The sequence below is a fragment of the Somniosus microcephalus genome, chromosome 23, assembly GCF_052327205.1.
Source record: "Somniosus microcephalus isolate GS21.2 chromosome 23, FLI_Smic_1.0, whole genome shotgun sequence".
NCBI lineage: Eukaryota > Metazoa > Chordata > Chondrichthyes > Squaliformes > Somniosidae > Somniosus > Somniosus microcephalus.
Genome location: NC_141009.1, coordinates 8,118,215 through 8,137,286, shown reverse-complemented (window position 1 = coordinate 8,137,286; position 19,072 = coordinate 8,118,215). Strand labels below are relative to the sequence as shown.

Sequence of the window (19,072 nt, the reverse complement as noted above, 5' to 3'; positions counted from 1 at the left end):
CATTCCCGTTGGCCGCTGGTGCGTTTTCCAGGCCCTTCGCAACCGTACACCGGCCCTTCTGACACTTGGCGCTCAGCCTACTTGCCTTTCTGGGTGGTCCCTTTGTATATGGCCGTGACCGCGGCCGTATTCAGCAGCTCCTCCGGCCGGACTGGGGCCCCGTCCAACCGCACCGTGACCGTCCGGCAAAAAAAAAGCACAAATACTGCGGATGCTGGAAAAACACTCGGCGGGTCGGGCAGCGTCTGTTGACAGAGTTAACGTTCCGGGTGGCTGACCTTTCATCGGAACTGGTGAACGGACGTGGACCGCAAACGTTAACCCGACATCTTTCTCTCTCCACAGAGGCTGCCTGGCCTGCTGAGTGTTTTCCAGCATCCGCAGTATTTTGCTTTTGTCCGATGGTCTGCATTTTCTCTTCGCGTCGTGCCCTTTGGTGAATTGAGCCCCACTGATTTTTTGCTGGTTTAATCCACGACCCCAGTGTAATTTGTTTATTGGTGCCCTGCATTAGAATGTTAATGGTTTGTCTGATCAGAAATTCTGCTCTGAAACCCGCGGCCCTCTTCCACCTAGAAGGACAAGGGCAGCAGGCGCATGGGAACACCACCACCTCCAAGTCTCACACCATCCCGATTTGGAAATATATCGGCCGTTTGTCGCTGGGTCAAAATCCCTGGAACTCCCTCCCTAACAGCGCTGTGGGAGCGCCTTCACCACACGGACTGCAGCGATTCAAGAAGGCGGCTCACCACCACCTTCTCGAGGGCAAATAGGGATGGCCAATAAATGCCGGCCTTGCCAGCAACGCCCACATCCCATAAACGAATAAAAGAAAAATCGGCAATTGCGTGGTGTTTTAGAAATGCGTAGGTCCTTTGGTCACCTTACATGGTCCCTGTAATCTCTGCCGGTACAGCACACATAGAAACATAGGAGGAGAAATTCAGTAGGTTGCACCACCCATTAGCGCCTTAAGAGGGCGCTAAGTGGGTCGCAAGCCACCTGGCGCCCAGGCGCGGCACTACCCACGCCTCCCGCTAAATTCCGCGGGACGTTAGTGGTGGCGCTAACCGTTAGCGCTGCGCCGCTGCTGATGACGTCATCAGTGTGTGCAGCGCCCCGGCCGTGATATTCAGCAGCGCCCCCTGATTTACCGCCGGACGCTATGTCCGACCGGTTCAGGGGGGCCTACCTGCGGCCGGGGAGGCTCAAATTAAAGGAGGTGCGGGCGGCCATTTTTGTTGTTGGCCGCCTGCCAGCACCTGCCTGCGCTCCCGTCCCCGGCCTCCTGCCACCCCCCCCCCCCGCGGAGTGCCGGCTGCGTTCCAAGAGCCCGGCACTTCTCCTCGGTGCCAGGCTCTTTTGCCGGCACTCCTGATCCTCGGGGGCCCAGCTGGGCCCCAGATCGCGCTGCACAAGGCCCCTCCCCTTTAAGAAGGGGAGGAAGGCCTGCAATACTGCAGCGCGACGTGCCGCAGCGTGTGGCGCTGCAGCACATTGCGCCACGATATTCACTCGCAGCGCCCCAAGAGGGATGCGGGGCGCCTCCAGTAGCGCCGCGCTTCCCTTTGGGGCACAACCACTCAATTTCCGGTGGGCAGGCGCGAATGTTTCCGGGGCGCTACTTTTAGCGCCCTGGCGAGGCTGGCGCCCCAAACGGGGCTACACTCAATTTCTCCTCCATAGAAACATAGAGGATAGGAGCAGGAGTAGGCCATTCGGCCCCTCGAGCCTGCTCTGCCATTTAATGAGATCATGGCTGATCATCCAAACTCAGTACCCTGTCCCTGCTTTCTCCCCATATCCCTTGATCTCTTTAGCCTTAAGAAATATATCTAACTCCTTCTTGAATATATTTAATGAATTGGCCTCTACTGTCTTCTGTGGTTGAGAATTCCACAGGTTCACCACTCTCTGGGTGAAGAAATTCCTCCTCATCTCTGTCCTAATTGGTTTACCCCTTATCCTTAGACTGTGACCCCTGGTTCTGGACTCCCCCGCCATCGGGAACATCCTTCCTGCATCTAGTCTGTCTAGTCCTGTTAGAACTACCTACTATGTGGAGTACTGCTGTAGCACTAAGTAGACGGGGTAACGCTGTCAAATGTATTAATAGAATTCACAGCACAGAAACAGGCCATTCGGCCCAACTGGTCCGTGCCGGTGTTTATGCTCCACATGAGCCACCTCCCACCCCTCGTCATCTCGCCCCATCAACAGACCCTTCTATTCCCTTCTCCCTCGTGTGTTTATCCAGCTTCTGAATTGTATGTTGGCCTTCATTGCAAGAGGATTTGAGTACAGGAGCAAGGATGTCTTACTACAGTTGTACAGGGCCTTGGTGAGACCACACCTGGAGTACTGTGTGCAGTTTTTGGTCTCCTTACCTAAGAAAGGATATACTTGCCATAGAGGGAGTGCAGCTAAGATTCACCAGACTGATTCCTGGGATGGCAGGACTGTCGTATGAGGAGAGATTGGGTCGACTAGGCCTGTATTCACTAGAGTTTAGAAGGATGAGAGGGGATCTCATTGAAACGTATAAAATTCTGACAGGGGCTTGACAGACTGGATGCAGGGAGGATGTTTCCCCTGGCTGGGGGGGTCTAGAACGAGGGGTCACAGTCTCAGGATACGGGGTAGGACATTTAGGACTGAGATGAGGAGAAATTTCTTCACTCAGAGGGTGGTGAACCTGTGGAATTCTCTACCACAGAAGGCTGTGGAGGCCAAATCACTGAATATATTTAAGAAGGAGATAGATAGATTTCTAGACACAAAAGGCATCAAGGGGTATGGGAAGAGAGCAGGAATATGGTATTGAGATAGAGGATCAGCCATGATTGTGCTGAATGGTGGAGCAGGCTCGAACGGCTGAATGGCCTACTCCTGCTCCTATTTTACTATGTTTCTATCCTTTAATTGCCTCTCTGCTATTCGCCTCAACCGCTCCCTGTGGTCAGTAGCTCCTCGATGACATTCTCTTCAATCCTATTCTCGGCCAGGCTTTTCTTGTACGCTGGCCTTCTGGATGGGCCTGTCTTTAAATTATCGCCGCCACGATTAGTTGGCGTCTGACTGCGATTGGACCTTCTCTTTCCAGATGAAGTTGTGAGGTGACCTTTTCTGGAGCTGTCACTTTGGCCTGCACATTAGCGACGCGCAATGGGGGAGCATTGTGGCCTCTCCTCTGGAGAACTCTGCGCTGTGCTGCGAGTCTGCTGGAAGGTGACCAGTCTAGTGAAGCTGATGAATTTACTTTACATAAGAACATAAGAATTAGGAGCAGGAGTTGGCCATTCGGCCTGCTCCGACATTCAGTAAGATCACAGCTGATCTTCGACCTCAACTCCACTTTCACGCCCGATCCCCAGATTCCCAAATCTATCGATCTCCATCTCGAATATAGAAAGAAAGACTCGCATTTCTGTAGCGCCTTTCATGACCACAGGACGTCCCAAAGCGCCTTACAGCCAATGAAGTACTTTTGAAGTGTGGTCACTGTTGTAATGTGGGAAATGCAGCAGCCAATTTGCGCACAGCAAGCTTCCACAAACAGCAATGTGATAATGGCCCAGAACTTGGTGTCGGGGGCTTGCCGCGCGTGCAAGCCCCCGATGTGCACTTACCCGGCGCGCCGACATCTGAAACCTGGCCCGCAGTGGATTTCCTGTCAGTGGCCCGGTTCTGATGTCGGCGCACTGTGCTAACCTGACCCAGCGGCGTAGTTAGTGCGATGTGCTGGCTGGGATCAGGTGAGCACTGTTCAGCCAATCAGGGGAGGGGAAACTTCATTCATAAGTTTGAGAGTAAGAACTGAAAAGTACGGCACCCCAAAACACTACTTAAACTTTAAATAAAATGTTAAAAAACATCCCAATAATTAAATTAACTATGAATAACTTTAAAAAACTATTTTAAACAATTAATAACATTTTTGAAAAAAATAATTTTTTAATAAATCGGGTCTAAAACTACACTTACCTTACTGTAAAGTCCTTAAAAACAATAAAGCTGTGGAAAAAATGTAATAATTTTAAGTTAAAGACCACTTACCTTCAAGAATGAAGTCCTTGCGTCTCCTTTTTACATTCGTAAAAAGGAGAGGCCCTTACACACGCACAAACCTGTCAAAAAACAGGAATTCCATTGCGCACGCGCTGCCTGTCTATCCGTACGCGTTCTGCCTCTTAACCCCTTGGGTCAGAGGACAGGAAATGCCGGTTTTCCCCGCATGCACTGTGCATGCTGAAAACCGGCAATTCCTCCGGGCCCACGCGTGAGTACCCCGTCTGTACTCACGCGTTGGGACCCGAATTTCTGGCCCACTGAGCGGATCATCTGTTTTTTAGTGATATTGGTTGAAAGATAAATCCTGGCCCCAGGACAGCGGGGAGAACTCCCCGGCTCCTCTTCGATGTACTGGCCGTGGGATCTTTTACGCCCACCTGAGAGGGCAGACTTGGTTTAACGTCCCACCTGAAAGACGGCCCCTCCGACAGTGCGGTGCTCCCTCGGTACTGGCACTTGGAGTATCGGCCTGGATTATGCGCTCAGGTCTGCGGCGTGGGAGCCCACTAAGTCAGGACAAGGCGAATTGCTGTCGAGACAAGTGTGGGGACCTGCAGCTTGTGGAGCTCCGCCTAGTGGTAGGACTGTGTGGCTGCAGGCGTGACCGCGTCACAGAATAGCGATGCCCAGATAAGGGGCGTGCGACATAAATAGCCAGTTTAAAATACTATAGATTGCTGGAAGTTTATTTAAAGTGGTAGCTGCTCTGCTCGCCGGTGTTTTCTTAACAAACTCTCCTGGTTCTCTCACTCGTTAAAAAAAAACCAGTGGGAACTGGTGGTGTCTTCATTTTTTTTAACAATTTGTTCAGTTGTGATTTGCTATTTTGTACAAAGAATCGTCGTCTTAAACCTTCTCTTTTTACATCAGTAGATTCTGCACATCTGAAAGTAGCCATGTTGAATCTTCCATCTTCCGGTAATTGGCAAAAGAACCAGAGGGGGAGATGAGGAGAACTGGGTTTCTTTTTATGCAGCGGGGTGTGATGGTCTGGAATGCAGGGCGGTGGAAGCAGATTCAATAGTAACTTTTTCCAAATGGGATAAATACAGGAAACTCTCGATTTACCGGCACCTAAATAACCGGAAATCTCTGTTAACCGGCGAAATTCAGGAGTAGGTTCAGGTAAGTTTTACTTCATATTCGTGGCCGTTGCTGGATCTGTGGCCGTGTAACCGGGGTTCCTGCACCTGTTGCTATGCAACAGGGATGCCTGGATCTTGTGGCCGGGGTTCCTGCACCTGTGGCTGTGTACGGAGCTCTCGTACCTTTTACTATACCTCTCTGTAATCCAGACTTTTTGATAAACCGGCACCATGCCGGTCCAGTCAGTGTCGGATAAAAAAAGAGTTTCCTGTACTTGGAAGGGGGAGGGGGTGGAAATGAGCAGGGCTATGGGGAAAGAGCAAGGGGGGTAGTGGGATTAATTGGAGAGCTCTACCAAGGAGTAGGCACAGGCACGTTGGGCCACCTTCTGTGCTGTGTGGTTCTCTGTCTCTGTAGTGCTGCCCTGTGCTATAATCTGCCCTCCCCTCCAGTACGTGAGCGAGTGTGCGGCGGGGGGAAATGCTGTCTTGTTATTGGATCACGCAGCCATGAGTAGGCAGACCGTACACCAACTGGATTATGCTTAAAGAAAACTCCCGGTTGTAATTGTTTGTAAATGCTCAGCTCTGGACAGGTTGGGAGCCAGCAGGGATCTGCACATTTCCAGCTTCCCTGTCTGTGGTCACACTGCACCCTTTACAGAGCCCTGTTACCCAGCATAGTTAATGAGGGTGGGAAGATCAATACTGCAACCTGAAAGAGAAAAGGGTCACGCCCCATGCCAGTTTGGTGCAGAATATCAAGAGGGAAGCTCGTGTTCCCAGGAGGTGGTGATCAGTTATTGGGTGGATGACACTTTGACCTTGCGCATAGAATCATGCAGCACAGAAGAAGGCCATTCGGCCCGTCGTGCCTTGGGCCGGCTCTTTTGCAAGAGCTGCAGATTACCTATCCGTTCAGGACCCGGAGAGCTTCGGTGAAAGATGCTCCCGTTATGAGCACCGTGCCTCTGCATGTCCTGCTCCGCTGGCCCTGGACGTCCAGTAAGTGACCATAATACTCGGCATCCTCTGCTGACCCCGGAGGCTGAAGGTTTGACCTGGCCAAGGCCAGACCAGCCTAGTTGTTCATTGACGCCTTTTTGGAAGGGGGCAACTCGCAGGAGGTTAAGAATCTTTGTGTTGGTGGATTGTGGAAATTAAATCGAGCTCTTCTTTTCTCCCTCTCTTTTCCCACCCCACCAACCCAATCCCCTCACATCCTTGTCACTGACCTTAGTTTGTTAAAGGAGTTACTTGCAATGCTTATTCAAATTCTTTCGGAAGCCCAGTTATTTTGTTCTGTCTTTTCCCTGTTTATTTCTGATCTGGCCTCCTCTGAGCTGGAGAAATTGAGGTTGATCAGACCAGATCTACCTCTTGAAGACACATTGGTTGTCATTTATTAGATTATTTTCATGCAGGTAATCTTCCATTCTAACTTCAATTACTTTTCCAACTGTTGAGGTCAGGATATTGGGTCTGTCATGGTCAAGTATCGTTCTGTTGTCCTTCTTGAAGACTGGAACTTTTATTTGCCTGTTTTTGCCCCTGCAGCATTTGCCTCCCTCAAATGACTTGTCGGTGTCTCTCAATCTCCTCCCTTGTCTTACTAAGTGCCCCTGGGATAAAGTTACACAGAGTCTACAGCACAGAAACAGGCCATTCGGCCCAACTGGTCTATGCCGGTGTTTATGCTCCACACGAGCCTCCTCCCACCCTCTTCATCTCACCCCCATCAGCATATCCTTCTATTCCTTTCTCCCTCGCGTGTTTATCCAGCTTCTCCTTAAATGCATCTGTGCTATTCGCCTCGACCACTCCCTGTGGCAGCGAGTTCCACATTCCCACCACTCTCTGGGTAAAGAAGTTTCTCCTTATTGGATTTATTAGTGACTATCTTATATTTATGGCCCCTAGTTTTGGACTCCCCCAGTAGTGGAAACATCTTTTCTACATCTAACCTATCCAACCCCTTCATAATTTTAAAGACCTCTTGCGTCACCCCTTAGCCTGCTCTTTTTTCTTCTACAGAAAAGAGCCCCAGCCTGTTGTCGTTCCTGATAGTTGGACCCCCTCAGTCCTGGTATCATCCTTGTAAATCTCGTTCTGCCAATTATCATTCTATTGCTCTTCTTGAATGCGGGAACTTTATTTTGCCTATTTTCAGTCTGTCGGACCCCCAGCAGCATTCGTCTCCCTCAAATTTCCTCCATTGTCTTTCTAAACCCCTCCGGGATATAGTTCAGGTGTCCACTGGGATTTGTTGGTTCTCAGCCTACCTAGAACTTCACTAATGCCAGAGCATACATCATGTGCATTTTGATGTTGGATGGATGGTTTGTTTTTAGTATCCTTCCTAGTAAATGGAAGCCGCCAAGAATTAGTTAATTGGCAAGTCAAGTACCTCTTGTTCAAAAAGAAAATACTGCAGATACTGGAAATCTGAAATAAAAATAGAAAATGCTGGAGATACTCAGCAGGTCAGGCAGCATCTGTGAAGAGAGAAACAGAGTTAACGTTTCAGGTCGATGACCTTTCGTCAGAACTGGAAAACAGCAGGAAATGGGACAGATTGTTAAGCAAGTGTAGGAACTGGGAAAGGGGGGAGGGGATGAAAGAGCAAAAGGGAAGGTCTGTGATAGGATGGAAGGCGGAAGAGGTTAAGAGACATTTAAGAAATATTCAAGGCAAAAGGAGATGGTAATGGGACAGGTTAAGAAACAAAAGATGGCTCTCGATGTAAATTGCGCTGGCAGAATGAAAGACAGCTGCCATGTAGGAGAGAAGAGAAAAAAAAAATGTGGAAAAAAATATATATGATCGGGGCCGAGGTTATGGTCTGAAATTGTTGAACTCTATGTTGAGTCCAGAAGGCTGCAGAGTGCCTAATCGAAAGATGAGCTGCTGTTCCTCGAGTTTACGCTGAGCTTCAGTGGAACAGTGCAAGAGGCCGAGGACAGAGAGGTCTGAGTGGGAGTGGAGCGGAGAATTAAAGTGACAGGCCACCGGGAGCTCGGGGTCACACTTGCGGACTGAACGGAGGTGTTCCGCAAAGCGGTCGCCCAATCTGCGTTTGGTCTCCCCAATGTAGAGGAGACCGCATCGTGAGCAGCGAATACAGTATACTAGATTGCAAGAAGTACAAGTAAATCGCTGTTTCACCTGGAAGGGGTGTTTGGGGCCCTGGACAGTGGGAAGGGGGGGAGGTATAAGGGCATGTGTTACATCTCCTGTGCTTGCACGGGAAGGTGCCGGGCGAAGGGGAAGGGGTGTTGGGGTTTTCACCCTTGATCACAACTCCTCCTGATCCTTTTGGGATTTTTAACCTTCTCCCTGCCTAATCTCTTGTTACAGTATTCAAAGAATGTCTTTCATTGTTTTGTACCTTCTGGTTATGTCCATTTCTAGTTCTCTTTTTTGAGTTTAAGTGTAGTCTTGCTCGCAGCATCACCCTTTACCCTACCATCTTCATTTCAATTTTCCTGTTTATTCATTTGAAAGACCTTTTGTTTACTTTGTCTCTGCTACACCTGGGTATGTACCCTCCGACAGCCCCCCCCCCCCCCCGAGATCTCTGTACCCCCGACAGGCCCCCCCCCCCCCGAGATCTCTGTACCCCCCGACAGCCCCCCCCCCCCCGAGATCTCTGTACCCCCCGACAGGCCCCCCCCCCCCCCCGAGATCTCTGTACCCCCCGACAGGCCCCCCCCCCCCCGAGATCTCTGTACCCCCGACAGGCCCCCCCCCCCCCCGAGATCTCTGTACCCCCCGACAGCCCCCCCCCCCCCCCGAGATCTCTGTACCCCCCGACAGGCCCCCCCGAGATCTCTGTACCCCCCGACAGGCCCCCCCGAGATCTCTGTACCCCCCGACAGGCCCCCCCGAGATCTCTGTACCCCCCGACAGGCCCCCCCGAGATCTCTGTACCCCCCGACAGGCCCCCCCCCCCCCCCCGAGATCTCTGTACCCCCCGACAGGCCCCCCCGAGATCTCTGTACCCCCCGACAGGCCCCCCCGAGATCTCTGTACCCCCCGACAGGCCCCCCCCCCCCCCGAGATCTCTGTACCCCCCGACAGCCCCCCCCCCCCCCCCGAGATCTCTGTACCCCCCGACAGGCCCCCCCGAGATCTCTGTACCCCCCGACAGGCCCCCCCCCCCCCCCCGAGATCTCTGTACCCCCCGACAGGCCCCCCCGAGATCTCTGTACCCCCCGACAGGCCCCCCCCCCCCCCGAGATCTCTGTACCCCCCGACAGGCCCCCCCGAGATCTCTGTACCCCCCGACAGGCCCCCCCGAGATCTCTGTACCCCCCGACAGGCCCCCCCCCCCCCCCGAGATCTCTGTACCCCCCGACAGCCCCCCCCCCCCGCCCCCGAGATCTCTGTACCCCCCGACAGGCCCCCCCCCCCCCCCCGAGATCTCTGTACCCCCCGACAGGCCCCCCCCCCCCCCGAGATCTCTGTACCCCCCGACAGCCCCCCCCCCCCCGAGATCTCTGTACCCCCCGACAGGCCCCCCTGAGATCTCTGTAGCCCCCGACAGGCCCCCCTGAGATCTCTGTACCCCCCGACAGGCCCCCCCCCCCCCCCCGAGATCTCTGTACCCCCCGACAGGCCCCCCCCCCCCCCCCGAGATCTCTGTACCCCCCGACAGGCCCCCCCCCCCCCCGAGATCTCTGTACCCCCCGACAGCCCCCCCCCCCCCCCCGAGATCTCTGTACCCCCCGACAGGCCCCCCTGAGATCTCTGTAGCCCCCGACAGGCCCCCCTGAGATCTCTGTACCCCCCGACAGGCCCCCCTGAGATCTCTGTACCCCCCCCGACAGCCAACCCCCCCCCCCCCGACAGCCACCCCCCCCCCCCGAGATCCCTGTACCCCCCGACAGGCCCCCCCCTGAGATCTCTGTACCCCCCCGACAGCCACTCCCCGAGATCTCTGTACCCCCGACAGGCCCCCCCCCCCGAGATCTCTGTACCCCCCCGACAGGCCCCCCTGAGATCTCTGTACCCCCCGACAGCCCACCCCCCGAGATCTCTGTACCCCCGACAGGCCCCCCCCCCCCCGAGATCTCTGTACCCCCCGACAGGCCCCCCCCTGAGATCTCTGTACCCCCCGACAGGCCCCCCTGAGATCTCTGTACCCCCCCGACAGCCACTCCCCGAGATCTCTGTACCCCCGACAGGCCCCCCCCCCCCCGAGATCTCTGTACCCCCCGACAGGCCCCCCCCTGAGATCTCTGTACCCCCCGACAGGCCCCCCTGAGATCTCTGTACCCCCCCGACAGGCCCCCCCGAGATCTCTGTACCCCCCGACAGCCAACCCCCGAGATCTCTGTACCCCCCCGACAGCCACCCCCCCGAGATCTCTGTACCCCCCCGACAGGCCCCCCTGAGATCTCTGTACCCCCCAACAGGCCCCCCTGAGATCTCTGTACCCCCCAACAGGCCCCCCTGAGATCTCTGTACCCCCCCGACAGGCCCCCCTGAGATCTCTGTACCCCCCAACAGGCCCCCCTGAGATCTCTGTACCCCCCAACAGGCCCCCCTGAGATCTCTGTACCCCCCAACAGGCCCCCCTGAGATCTCTGTACCCCCCCGACAGCCACCCCCCCAAGATCTCTGTACCCCCCGACAGCCCACCCCCCGAGATCTCTGTACCCTCCGACAGCCCGACAGCCACCCTCCCCCCCCCCGAGATCTCTGTACCCCCCGACAGGCCCCCCCCTGAGATCTCTGTACCCCCCCGACAGCCAACCCCCCCGACATCCACACCCCCCCCCGAGATCTCTGTCCCCCCCGACAGCCACCCCCCCCACTGAGATCACTGTACCCCCCCGACAGCCACCCCCCCCACCGAGATCACTGTAACCCCCCCGATAGCCCCCCGAGATCTCTGCTCACCTCCAGTTCTGGCTTCTTGCACACCCCTGATTTCCATTGTCCCACCATTGGTGGTCTTCAGCTGCCTATGCCCTAAGCTCTGGAATTCCCTCCCTGAACCTCTCTACTTCTCTTTCTTCCTTTTAAGATACTCCTCAAAACCTACCTCTTTGACCAAGGTTTTGGTCACCTAAACATAAAACATAGAAACATAGAAGATAGGAGCAGGAGCAGGCCATTCGGCCCTTCGAGCCTGCTCCGCCATTCAACGAGATCATGGCTGATCATCCAAACCCTAGCACCTGTCCTAATATCGCCTTGTGTGGCTCAGTGTCAAAATTTGACTGATAATACTCCTGTGTTCACTGAAAGTTAACCTGCAGGTACAGCAAGCAATTAGGAAAGCAAATGGTATGTTGGCCTTTATTACAAGAGGATTTGAGTATAAGAGTAAAGACGTCTTACTGCAATTATATAGGGCCCTGCTGAGACCACACCTGGAGTATTGTGTACAGTTTTGGTCTCCTTACCTAAGGAAGGATATACCTGCCATAGAGGGAGTGCAACGAAGGTTCACCAGACTGATTCCTGGGATGGGGGGGGTTGTCCTATGAGGAGAGATTGAGTAGACTAGGCCTATATTCTGTGGAGTTTAGAAGAATGAGAGGTGCTCTCTTGACGGGATAGATGCAGGGAGGATGTTTCCCCTGGCTGGAGTGTCTCGAACCAGGGGTCACAGTCTCAGAATAAGGAGTCGATCATTTAGGACTGAGATGAAGAGAAATGTCTTCACACAGAGGGTGGTGAATCTTTGGAATTCTCTACCCCAGAGGACTGTGGAGGCTCAGTCGTTGAGTATATTCAGGACAGAGATCGATAGATTTTTGGATATTAAGGGAATCAAGGGATATGGGGTTAGTGCAGGAAAGTGGAGTTGAGGTCGAAGATCAGCCATGATCTTATTGAATGGCAGAGCAGGCTCGAGGGGCCAAATGGCCGACTCCTGCTCCTATTTCTTATGTTCTTTTGTGAAACGCCTTGGGATGTTTTACTACGTTAAAGGCGCTGTATAAATGCAAGTTGTTGCATGTGTTTGTCCCACATAATGTTTTCAAAAGGATGTCCATTTATCCATGTGTACTGCTCCTGCCTCTCGATCTCTCTCTCTCTCTCTCTCCCCCATCTCCCACACAGTTACTAACCTCGACTCTGCTCTTCCTGAAGTCTGCCTGAATCACCCCCTCAATCATTCCCTTTAGTGGGACTTGGTATGGGAGCAAGGTACTGAAATCCCATCTCAAGCAGAAGTCCCTGCCATTTTGTGGGGGGAGGGGGGGGCAGAAAGAGTTGTCCATCGTTTATCTTCTTTTCATAATGACCCTCTGATGTGCGTTGCAAAATGTTCTACAGACACATTTTTAGATTCCTCAAACACTTTTTGTTTTCTACGACGAGGATGTCCCTTTAAGCTGATGCTGCTTTGCTGATGAAAGAAATTGCAGCCGTTGAAAGCCTTTCAGGACGTCCCAATGCTCTTCACAGCCAACGAAGCACCTTTGAAGTGTTGGTCGCTGTTGCAATGTAGGGAAACGCGGCAGCCAATTTGCGTGAAATGACTCGCGTCAAAGGATTAATCCTCTTGAAACAGCCCGGTCGCCTGGTGGGAGCTGTGTGACCCACAAGCCTCGTGACTCTACAATGACTGGTCAAAGTCCAGGTCGAGACTGACGCTGCCCTTTTATTTCCTTGCTATATGTACCTGGTAAATTATTCTGCTGGTGGATGTTTGCAGACAGGGAAAGTTGGACTGCCCTGCCCACGGGGTTTTCACAGTGAACACAATGGAATAGAAACCGTTTTGGGGTATATTCTCCCAGGCCAACCTTTTTAGCAATCTAATATTTTTTGAGTTTTGTTCTGTGCCATTTTGAAATCCTCACCTGGTGAATTTTAATTTGTGTAACTTGTGTTTCAACCAAGCCAAAAAACCCACAAGAATAATTGTGTAGGGTTCCAACTGGTTACTAAGTCATTTTATGGCGTAAAAGGGAATTGGAAATATATACTTGAAAAGGAAATATTTGCAGGGCGATGTGGAGCGAGCGGGTGGAGGGGTGCAACTAACTACAGAGCGCTTTCCATGAGCTAGCACAGGTACAATGGACCAAAGGGCCTCCTTCTGAGCCATGTGACTAAAAAAATATACATAGAGTTTACAGAATGTTTCGTTGTTACAATTTTGGGTGGTCTGTAGCTGCTACCCGTGTGAGGGGGACCGGGAGAAACGACCCACATTGGAGGGGGGAGGGGCCTGGGAGGGGGGTAGGTGGTGCCGGTGTGGGGGGGAGGGGGCCTGTGCTGGGAGAGGGGGTGGTGGTGCCGGGGAGGGGGGAGTGGGGGAGGGTGTGCCATTTGAGGGGGGGAGGTGCTGCCTGTGAGGGGGGAGAGGGAGGGGTGCCGGGGAGGGGGGGTCCTGTGCTGGGAGGGGTGCCTGGGAGGGGGGAGAGGGGAGGGGGGTAAGTGGTGCCAGGGAGGAATGCCGGGGAGGGGGCCTGTGCTGGGAGGGGTGCCTGGGAGGGGGGAGAAGGGAGGGGGGTAAGTGGTGCCAGGGAGGGATGTCGGGGAGGGGGGAGAGGGGAGGGGGGTAAGTGGTGCCAGGGAGGGATAGGGGGGAGGGGGGCCTGTGCTGGGAGGGGGGAGAGGGGAGGGGTGTAAGTGGTGCCAGGGAGGGATGCCGGGGAGGGGGGGCCTGTGCTGGGAGGGGGGAGAGGGGAGGGGGGTAAGTGGTGCCAGGGAGGGATGCCGGGGAGTGGGGCCTGTGCTGGGAGAGGGGAGGGGGGGTGGGAGGGGAGGAGGAGTGGGGAGGGGCTGCAGGCGCTGTGGCAATTGTTGGGATTCTGGAGCTTCTCTGATCACTGACTGGAACGCTGATTGTGAGTCTGGGGGTGAAGTGAGAGGGACGGAGTGCGCGCAGGAACAAAAGGGGAAAGAAATTTGAGTAGAAGTGAGAAATGCATCGGGTGGGATGCAGGGAAATTATTTTGGATTATCTTCAAAAGGCCGGTGAGGGTACAGCTGCAGAGTTTGAGAAACGGTGAGGATTGTGTGCGATGTGGTGGAGGAGTGATGCCGTGTACTTTTCATGAAGGCAGGGGGCAGGTTATCAACAGCGGAGTCTCCCTGTGCTGCCCTCCCACACCCTGAGGAAGCTGTGCTACACACCTGGGAGCAGGTCATCCCGTCTGTCCTCCCAGCAGGTCATGGCGCTTAACTCAGTAAGGACACAGAAGGGGGCTTTAAAAAAAATAAAAAACCTCGGAATATTTTTGCAAGGATAATATTGGGAAGATGGTCCTAGCACTCCGATTTTGTTACCAGGACAACCACCCGCATGGCTGATTGTGGGATATTGCACATGAGCGATGAGCAGTGAGAATGTGTAGATCAAACGGGTAAGATAGAACATGAGAGCATAAAAATTAGGGGCAGGAGTCGGCCATTCGGCCCCTCGAGCCTGCTCCGCCATTCATATATTACATCGGATATACGGCACAGAAACAGGCCATTCGGCCCAACCAGTCCATGCCGGTGTTTATGCTCCACTCGAGCCTCCTCCCGTCTTTCCTCATCTAAATCTATCAGCGTAACCCTCTATTCCCTTCTCCCTCGTGCTTGTCCAGTCTCCCCTTAAATACATCTATACGATTCGCTTCAACCACTCCCTGTGGCAGCGAGTTCCACATTCTCACCACTCTCTGGGTAAAGAAGTTTCTTCTGAATTCCCTATTGGATTTCTTGGTGACTATCTTATATTGATGGCCTCTAGTTATGCTCTTCCCCACAAGCGGAAACATTCTCTATCCACGCTATCAAAATTTTTCATGATTTTAAAGACCTCTATTAGGTCGCCCCTCAGCCTTCTCTTTTTTCAAGAGAAAGAGGCCCAGCCTGTTCATCCTTTCCTGAAAGGTATACCCTCACATTTCTGGTATCATCCTTGTAAATCTTCTCTGCACCCTCTCCTGTGCCTCTATATCCTGTGTATAATATGGTGACCAGAACTGTACGCAGTACTCCAAGTGTGGTCTAACCAAGGTTCGATACAAGTTTAACATAACTTCCCTACTTTTCAATTCTGTCCCTCTAGAAATAAACCCGTGTGCTTGGTTTGCTTTTTTTTATGGCCTTGCTAAAGTTATATACAACGGTGTGTGTATATATATATTAGTATTTATAAATTACTACTTTTTAATTATAGATGAACACACACAAGTGCCTACTCTTGTGTGCCTGAAGTGACTGCAGGGCGAGGCTGTGTTATTTAGTTCACTCCGAATAGCAATTTGGAGATTACTTCAGATAATTCATGTGTACAATCTCTAGCTGACATCAAAGTGTCCCTCATCCATGTGTTTGTCACCTCCAGACTCGACTGTTCCAGTGCTCTCCTGTACCGGCCTCCCATCTTTCACCCTCCCTAAACTTCGGCACAACCAGAACTCTGCTGCCCGTCTCCTGACTCGCACCAAGTTCCGTTCACTCATCACCCCCTGTGCTCGCAGACCTACACTGGCTCCTGGTCCACTAAGGCCTCAGATTTAAAATTCTCATTGTCGTGTTCAAATTGCTCCATGGCCTCGCCCCCTCCCTATCTCTGTAAGGCGAGCAAGTGCTCACCCGTGATTAGGTTTCCAAAGATTCTCTGTGCCTTGATCACAAAGAATTTAATTAGTGCCCCCCCCCCCCCCCCTCCAAGAGCAAATCTGCCATTTCTAGATTCTCCATCGTCCTGGTCCAGTCCCATAGACCATAGGAACAGGAGGAGGCCATCCGGGCCCCTCGAGCCTGTAACATAGGAACAGGAGGAGGCCCATCCGGCCCCTCAAGCCTGTAACATAGGAACAGGAGGAGGCCATCCGGGCCCCTCGAGCCTGTAACATAGGAACAGGAGGAGGCCCATCCGGCCCCTCAAGCCTGTAACATAGGAACAGGAGGAGGCCCATCCGGCCCCTCGAGCCTGTAACATAGGAACAGGAGGAGGCCATCCGGGCCCCTCGAGCCTGTAACATAGGAACAGGAGGAGGCCCATCCAGCCCCTCGAGCCTGTAACATAGGAACAGGAGGAGGCCCATCCGGCCCCTCAAGCCTGTAACATAGGAACAGGAGGAGGCCATCCGGGCCCCTCGAGCCTGTAACATAGGAACAGGAGGAGGCCATCCGGGCCCCTCGAGCCTGTAACATAGGAACAGGAGGAGGCCCATCCAGCCCCTCGAGCCTGTAACATAGGAACAGGAGGAGGCCCATCCGGCCCCTTGAGCCTGTAACATAGGAACAGGAGGAGGCCATCCGGGCCCCTCGAGCCTGTAACATAGGAACAGGAGGAGGCCCATCCGGCCCCTTGAGCCTGTAACATAGGAACAGGAGGAGGCCCATCCGGCCCCTCGAGCCTGTAACATAGGAACAGGAGGAGGCCCATCCGGCCCCTCGAGCCTGTAACATAGGAACAGGAGGAGGCCCATCCGGCCCCTCGAGCCTGTAACATAGGAACAGGAGGAGGCCATTCAGCCCCTTGAGCCTGTAACATAGGAACAGGAGGAGGCCATTCAGCCCCTCGAGCCTGTAACATAGGAACAGGAGGAGGCCCATCCGGCCCCTTGAGCCTGTAACATAGGAACAGGAGGAGGCCCATTCGGCCCCTCGAGCCTCTAACATAGGAACAGGAGGAGGCCCATCCGGCCCCTCGAGCCTGTAACATAGGAACAGGAGGAGGCCCATCCGGCCCCTCGAGCCTGTAACATAGGAACAGGAGGAGGCCCATTCGGCCCCTCGAGCCTGTAACATAGGAACAGGAGGAGGCCCATCCGGCCCCTCGAGCCTGTAACATAGGAACAGGAGGAGGCCCATCCGGCCCCTCGAGCCTGTAACATAGGAACAGGAGGAGGCCCATTCGGCCCCTCGAGCCTGTAACATAGGAACAGGAGGAGGCCCATCCGGCCCCTCGAGCCTGTAACATAGGAACAGGAGGAGGCCCATCCGGCCCCTCGAGCCTGTAACATAGGAACAGGAGGAGGCCCATCCGGCCCCTCGAGCCTGTTCCACCATTCAATCTGACTATGGCTGATCCGTACCTCAACTCCGTTTACTGCCTTTGCTCCATATCCCTTGATAGCCAACAAAAAACTATTGATCTCAGTCTTGAACATTTCAATTGATCCCAGCATCCACAGCCTTTTGGGGGAGCGAGTTCCAGATTTGCCCTTTGTGTGAAAAGGTGTTTTGAATTGACACTTCCGAACGGCCTAGCTCTAATTTTAAGATTCTTCCCCCTTGTTCTTGATCACCCCCCCCCCCCCCAACCAGAGAAAATAGTTTCTTCGTATTTGCTCTACCGAATGCTTTTATCATTTTATACGCCTCAATCAGATCTTCCCTCAACTTTCTAAACTCAAGGGACTACAAGCCAAGCTTGTACAACCGGTCCTCGTAATTTAACCCTTTAACCCCTGGTATCATTCGGGCAAATCCAATGGGGGGGGAGGTAAGAAAAAAAAAGCTTGCATTTCTGTAGCGCCATTCACGACCTCAGGACATCCCAAAGCGCTTTACAGCCAATGAAGTGCTTCCCACAGCCTCACATCCCTCGAGTATAAAGGTTTCTCCTCATCTCTGTCCTAAATCTCTTAGATTTAATCTTGTGTCGCTGTCTCCTCGTTCTCGGCCCCCTCAACCACTGGAACCAGCCTGTTTCTATCGGCCCTATCACATCCCGCCATAAAGTTAAACACCTCTATCAAAACAGCCCCAGTTTTTTCCCAAATCATTCTTCCTATTTGTATTTTCTCAGACCAGGCACGGTCTGGGTGAATCTGCGCTGTGCCCTCTGCGTCGCCCTCAGCACCCTGCTGATGGTTTACAGCCCCAAATTCAAATTGGCTACAGCATCCTTGGCCTATTGAGGAGAACGTCAGCTGGGGTTCCCTCTACTGATCCTCGAATCCATGTGCACAGACGCGTTCGGTAGGGGTTACTGCACAAGAAAGAGAAAACCGGCACTGTTCTCCTTAAAGCAAAGAAGGTTCAGGGGAAATTTGATAGAGGTGCCCAAAAATCATGAAGGGAGTAAATAAGGAGAAACTTGTTTCCAGTGGGGAGGGTCGGTAACCAGAGGACGCAGATTTAAAGTAATTGGCAAAAGAACCAGAGGGGAGATAGAATCATAGAACTTTACAGCACGGAAGGAGGCCATTTCAGCCCATCATGTCCGCGCCGGCTATGAGATGAGATTTTTATTTTGCACAGCGAGTTGTTGTGATCTGGAATGAGTTGCCTGAAAGGGCGGTGGAAGCAGATTCAAAAAAAAAAAGAGAGACTTTCACGATCACCGGACGTCCCAAAGCGCTTTACAGCCAATGAAGTACTTTGTAGTCACTGTTGTAATGTAGAAAACGCAGCAGCCAATTCGCGCACAGCAAGCTCCCACAAACAGCAGTGTGATAAATGACCAGATAATCTGTTTGTTTGATGTTGGTTGAGGGGTAGATATTGGCCCCAGGACACCGGGGAGAACTCCCCTGCTCTTCTTCGAAATAGTGCAGCGAGATCTTTTACGTCCACCTGAGAAAGCAGTCGAGGCCTCGGTTTAACGTTTCATCCGAAAGACGGCACCTCCAACAGTGCAGCACTCCCTCAGCACTGCACTGGAGTGTCAGCCTAGATTTTTGTGCTCGAGTCTCTGGAGTGGGACTTGAACCCACGACCTTCTGACTCAGGCGAGGGTGCCACCCACTGAGCCACGGCTGACACAATAGTAACTCTCAGAAGGAAATTGGATAAATACTTGATGGGGGGGATAAAATTGCAGGGCTATGGGGAAAGGGCAGGAGAGTGGGACTAATTGGATAGCTCGTTGAAAGAGCCGCCTCAAACATGATGGGCTGAACAGCCTCCTTCTGTGCTGTGTGATTCTATGATTGCGGGTTCTCTTGTGTAGAAGGGATGTGCTTAATACCTCTAGTTGAGGAGCGTCATCA

The 19,072-nt window shown here is 53.1% G+C and overlaps 1 protein-coding gene across 8 annotated transcripts in view; it reads left to right on the top strand.

Moving 5' to 3' along the window:
• Positions 1–19,072, top strand: part of LOC147101623 (endophilin-B2-like) — a 125,228-nt gene that overhangs the window by 43,727 nt on the left and 62,429 nt on the right. The gene's annotated exons all lie outside the window — the stretch shown is intronic.